This window comes from Sminthopsis crassicaudata, chromosome 2, assembly GCF_048593235.1.
Source record: "Sminthopsis crassicaudata isolate SCR6 chromosome 2, ASM4859323v1, whole genome shotgun sequence".
In the NCBI taxonomy this organism is placed as follows: domain Eukaryota; kingdom Metazoa; phylum Chordata; class Mammalia; order Dasyuromorphia; family Dasyuridae; genus Sminthopsis; species Sminthopsis crassicaudata.
Genome location: NC_133618.1, coordinates 86,153,695 through 86,159,859, shown reverse-complemented (window position 1 = coordinate 86,159,859; position 6,165 = coordinate 86,153,695). Strand labels below are relative to the sequence as shown.

Below are 6,165 nucleotides of genomic sequence, written 5' to 3'. Positions count from 1 at the left end.
TATCTTTTGAGATAGGCTTTATTTCTCTGATAAACAAATGTTTGATTTACTTATATATTACCAAAGAACCACATTGTGTAAAATTGGAGGATTTGTCATTTTAAGGGTTAAGAGTTTTTGATAGAAATAAGTAGGTTGGTAACCTTGAATTTTCTAGTCTTCTTTTTCAGGATCATGTCTCTACATCAGGAATAGGAGGGAGAAGATGTCATTTATATTATTTGTGTCTCTTATTAATTAATTAATGACCCAGTTTAATTCTCATATTCCAAGCTTGGACTGAGATGAAGCTATATGCATCAAATGTACCTTTAATTTAATTCAATACAAATCAGCATTTATTAAAAACTTACAATGAGTCAAGCACTCTGCTAGGTACTAGAAATACAAAGACAAGAATGGAATAATCCCTAAATTCAAGGAGCTGACATTCTAATTGGGGAAAACAACATATACATAGAAAAGTAAATACAGAATAAATACAAGGGAATGTTCAGAGAGAAATCCCTAGCAATAGGCAGAATCAAGGTTAGGTTTTCTGTAGGAGGTGTCACTTAGCTGAGCTTGGAAGATAATTAGAGATTCTGTGAGTCAGAGTGGAGGAGGGAGTGCTTTCCAGGTGCGAGAGACAGCTCATTCAAAGGCTTGGAGGGAGAAGATGGAATAACATGTATGGAGAAAAGCAAATAGGCCGGTTTTGTGGGAAGATACAGTAAGAGAATGAACGAAATGTGCAATAAGGCTGATGAGGTAGGCTGGAGCTAGATTATAAAAGACTTTAAAAACGAATCAGAGAAGAGTGATCCACCTAGTAGGAGGCTCCAGGGTGATAGAAGTTGGAAACGTGTTTTTTTAGAGATCACTCAACTGTTTTTCTTCCTGATAACCCAATCAATTCTGACCATGAAAGGATGTTATAATTTCTAAATTATTTTTTGAGGAAAGGCTTTAATATTGGGAGAATTATAAAATGTTGAACAGGAGTCCTCCAAGCAAATATTAGTCAAACACCAAACTCTTGCTTCCCTCAAAAAACCACTCATAATTTCTCTCTTCCCTTTTCCCAGTCTAGCTTTAGGAGTCGACTAGGGAGCTCAGTGACCTTTGACAAGGTAATTCACCTTGTTGGGTTTTAGTTTCTTCATCAGCAAGAAGAGGAAGTTAGGTTAGGTGCTCTATCTTGAAAGGCTCTTTCTAGCTCTAACAATTTGTGATTCTCTGCGGTGGATTGCAGAACACTGTGCAGCTGGATGCAGTTCTATTTCTTATCTGATCAACTGCTCAAGTTCTTACAACCACAAAGTCCGAGCTTCTGCATCAGTGAAGTTCACCAAAAACCTTCAGGGCTCCCATGATTGGCTTGTTCTACTTCAGAGCACTGGGAGAATTTTAGCTGCAATGTGGACGTGGATAAGAAGGCTTGCTATTGATCTTCAAGTGAACTCCTGTCCTCTATCCACTGAAAGGGAACAAAAGAGTCCTGAGTAAGAAATCAATCTTTAGGTACAAAGACAACCTTTGGCGATTAGTCTAGAGTTTACATGATAGAGCATCAGGCTGGAAGTAAGGAAGAGCTGAATTCAAATTTAGCCTTAAACACTTATTAGCTGTATGACCCTGGGCAAATCACTTAGTTTACTCATCTGTAAAATCTCTCAGGCTCCAATGAGATAATTGTAAAGGCCTTAGCACAGAACTTGGCATATGATAAACACCATATAAATAGTAATAATTATTACTATTATTAGATCAACGGAGCTATAACTAAAGTGAGATGACTGTGGCTTTGTCCGGGACACTGAATTTATTGGACGTTTTGTATTTATAGTTTTTATGCTATCTAATTAGTCAAAATAATTAACTCAAATAGAAGGTTACCCAATGTTGGACAGAAGTGAGCCATATCTATTTCCCCTTCTTCCCAACTCTGTGAACCCTAGTCTCCCTAGCATCATGTAATGTCCCAGAATTTCTGTTCTATCTCACTGAGTCCTTCAAAACACAGAAGGATTGGCATTTATTGTCCCACTTGCCCCGGCACAAAATTCATAGTTATGACTCTGGAGATAAGTAAGAATGTTCCAAAAAGAAAAGTAAAATTAGAATATGTTTCCATTGTAATCTCCTTTGGTAGTGGTATAAGACTGGAAAAGCAAAATGGGACCAGGTTTGGAGAACTTTATAAACTAGAGTTGATTGAATGGGGTTGGGGAGAAGTGTGTGACATGGTCAGATTTATATATTGAGGAAGATCAGTTTAACAGATGAGTGAAGGATGGACTTAACTGGGGAGTGACTTAAAGCAGAGACCAACCAGTAAAGTCTTGTAATACTCTAGGTGTGAAGGGATGAAGACCTGTATTTGATGATAGAAATGACAGAACTTGGCAACTGTTTGGATATTGGAGGTGAGAGAAAGTGAGCAGTTGAGGATGACATCTAGGGTTGTGAACCAGAGTAATTAAGACAAGGCCCTAACTATGTTGAAATTTTGTCCTGGGGGAGGTTCATAAATATTTTTAATGGCCATTATGTTGATGACTGCAGTTAAGATAATCATTGAAAACAATACTGTATGAGGATCAAGTCAGATGGAAGTGGATGTCTTTGGCAATGAGAGGATCCAATTCAGTTCCAATTGATCAGTGATGAACAGAACCAGCTACACCCAGCAAAAGAACACTGGGAAATGAGTGTGGACTGCTTGTATTTTTGTTTTCCTTCCCCTGTTATTTTTACCTTTCTAAATCTGATTTTTCTTGTGCAACAAGAGAACTGTATAAATATGTACACATATATTGTATTTAAGATATGCTTAAAAAAAAAAAAGATATACTTTAACATGTTTAACATGTATGAGACTACCTGCCATCTAAGAGAGGGGGTAGAGGGAAGGAAGGGAAAAATTGGAACAGAAGTGATTGCAAGGGTCATTGTTGAAAAATTACCACGCATATGTTCTATCAATAAAAAGCTATAATAAAAAAAAAATTCATTGAAAATAAATAATTATAGTGGGGATCTAGCTTCCCCTCAATATTCCACTATAATTACTATAAACCTGGTCAGAATTGAAATGAATGACCTTCACTTACCTGGAAAGATTAAAGTGTTTGTCATTCTGTTCTTATTATATCTTTATAGTAAATTTCTCAGTATAAAAGATAGTCATCATTGATTGAGTAATTAAATTGGGACACTATTCACAAGGGGAGGAACATACTGGAATGGGGCTTGAGCAGATATCATTAAATATAGCATTAAAGCCGAAAGCCTGGGATAGGATGGAGGTCAAAGAAATAAAGCTCTATGCAGGCTCTTTCCATGAGGGAGGCAAATGAACATTTCTGTTCATGATCTGAGCATTTCCTTTTTGTAATCAGTCAGATTTCCTATGGGCCTAATGTTAACAAAATAGCTGAAAAGAGGCTGACTAGTCCCAAAACATGTTTGCATAGGGTATTTTCTTCAGCTGAAAGACAATAATACTTCCCTATGGGAAAGAAAATATCACAGAAAAAAGACAGCTTCAGTCAATGGCAACAGGAAAGTGGGAAAGACATGAATGGCAGCCTTGGAGGTATGGGGAAAGAGGATGGAGCTATAGTTGATGATGGTTTTGGTGTTGAAGTGAAGTGACAGTAGCAAGGGAGTTGGGGACCACATCAAGGGATTTGTGAGAAATAGAACTGAGAAACAATGAGGCACCGTGGGCTGACAGACAGATGGAGCCTATACAATAACAACCAGGAAACATATTCCAGTTAAAACATAACCCTCCTTTATGTCTCTTTCCTTCTTCACTGATGTAGGAGTCTATGAAATCCATTTTAGTATTGAGGCCATTTCATATGAGGAGCAATGGAAATGAGGGGATATTCAGTCTGAAAGACTCAGTGATGTATATATTAAGTAATTATAGGAAAGTAGGAAATAATTAAAATAAGAAAGGTATCAGAATTAAGAAAGTTTGGGAGAAGGGCTGAAAATAATTTATTTTTCTGTTCCTTACTTTTCTAGTCTTCTATAAACAAATGCTTTGTTATTTGACTTATGATTCCTTCCTGATCTGTTAGTAGAGAATACATTGGATGAAAATTTAATTAGACTTTCAGGCAATGCACTGAATCCAAGAATTATTCCATAGTTGGGTGAAATACCTGTTTGCTAGAACTTGAGAGATTTACAACAAAAGCTGTAAAATCAGAATAACAGGCCAAGTAAGGTCTTTGCTAAGAAAAATTAGTTAATAATTTTAATGCTTTTAGCCAAAGATCATCTCAAAGAAAATTTTTTAATGACTTTTTTCCTTGTAGGAAATAAAAAAGCATGAAGGCCTTAGAATTAAGAAGGTATTACGATGGCAAATTAATGCCAATATATCATATAGTTAAGTAGGCCAGAACTGAGAGTAAATGCTATCATTGTTCCACAGTAGGCAAAGTGGAGAGGATAGGGTTAGTTAAACGTTATGTTAACAATGAAGTTTACTAACAGACTTTTATATTATTTTGAGTCATATTCTAAATTGTATATCATATTGATCATAAGTAAAATTTAAAATTAATCAGAGTATGGGTTTAATTGAGAGCCTTCCTTTTACAAATACATAAATGAATAGATCATTGTGCTATATACCTTCTCTCAATTATCCACAACAGAGAAAGGCCTGAATATGCACACCCATTAATGGACCATAAGAAGACACTACCATTCACCTGAAGCATGAAGCACAGGACATTAATCAGCCTCTACAAAGCTTGCTTTGCAATTGCAAGCCTCATTAGTGATAAGAATTGTCACCAACGCAATACATACAATTGCTCTGTTGGTCCCTCTGGAAATGGAAAGGGTAGACAGACCTGTCCCTGTACAGCAGATGGTTCCATTTAAGGATATAATCATCTCATTTGGGTTTCTACCACTGAGCAGGGAAAGCTTTACCCTTCAGTAAATTGTTTCTGCCAGGTTCTCTGAATGATGCCCCATAAGAATATGCTCTCCTCCCAGGAGAGATCATTTTCCTCTTAGAAGGAGTTTACCCATTCTGGTTCATCAGAGGTTCAGTCTTAGTCTATATTATTAACTCCAGAGCAAAGAACATCTAAACAGTCATTAAAATTTATTATACCACTCTGCATCTGATAACTAAGACATGTTAAGTGAGAAGGTTTTCCCTAAAGTATAATTAGGCTATGTAAATTACTTACGTATTTTAAAATCTGGAATAAAATGAAAATGAGAAGAATTCCTTCATGACACTCTGACATCTGGGGTTGTATTTCCCCACGGGGAGGGGAGTTGTGCTCCTCCCAACTCCATCATCTTCACCTCACCTGGGGTACTGGCTCAGAAGAAGAACCCAGGACCAAATATCATAGAAGTTGAGTTTGCACAGCTCTCAAAGGGAATCCAACCAGGATCTGGACGGGCAGGAGGAGGGCTGGGTCTGGCACAGAAATAGCTACTTCATCATCAAAGTCTCCTGGCCAAGAGAAGGCTTTCATGAGAACTCAGCTCATTGTGTGAAAATTCAGATGACTGAACTATAATTAGCTCGGTTAGTCAACATTCTAATTCATAGGATTCTGGCTTTGATGTGCTCCTTTCTCATGGAATCAAAGCTAATGATTCTGTAATCATAATTGTAAGCTCAGTGCCAGTTTGAAACATGGACTGCTCCCTTACCTCCTCAGCAAGATGTGATTCCAGGGCATTCTCTTCCAACCTGGGTGCCATCACCAATCTGGCCCAGATGTATAAACTTTGCTATTTGCCTTGTATCATCAGAAGAAACTTCCTTTGCCCCACAGGCAAAGAACCTTCCAATAGAAGGCTTCTCATGTTGGAAACATTGTTAGGTCTATATGCTACAAGCTTTAGGGTTATCCCCTCCAGCATTTAGGCATACAGCTCAGTATAATAATAATAATAACAATCATTATTATTATTGTGGAAGAAAGATTATCTTTTAGGAGATTGGACTTAGGGATCAACATGGGTTATGTAAGGAAACTGTAGAAACTATAACATGTCACTGCAGACTGTAAAAATGTAGCACTACCAAATTACTAGAAAACATAATCTGATGACTAGAATTATATAATGGAAACTTGTTACTATTCATGTCCTAATGGGAAAAAAATATGTTTATTGATTGAATGA

The 6,165-nt window shown here is 36.9% G+C and overlaps 1 long non-coding RNA gene across 1 annotated transcript; it reads right to left on the bottom strand.

Moving 5' to 3' along the window:
* Positions 1 to 315: 315 nt before the first annotated feature.
* On the bottom strand, positions 316 to 5,396 carry LOC141553236 (uncharacterized). Its single transcript, XR_012485334.1, has 2 exons — positions 5,211 to 5,396; positions 316 to 1,459 (listed from the first exon to the last, which is right to left on the bottom strand). It is a non-coding gene; the product is annotated as an uncharacterized LOC141553236 (long non-coding RNA).
* Between the last annotated feature and the right edge of the window lie 769 nt (positions 5,397 to 6,165).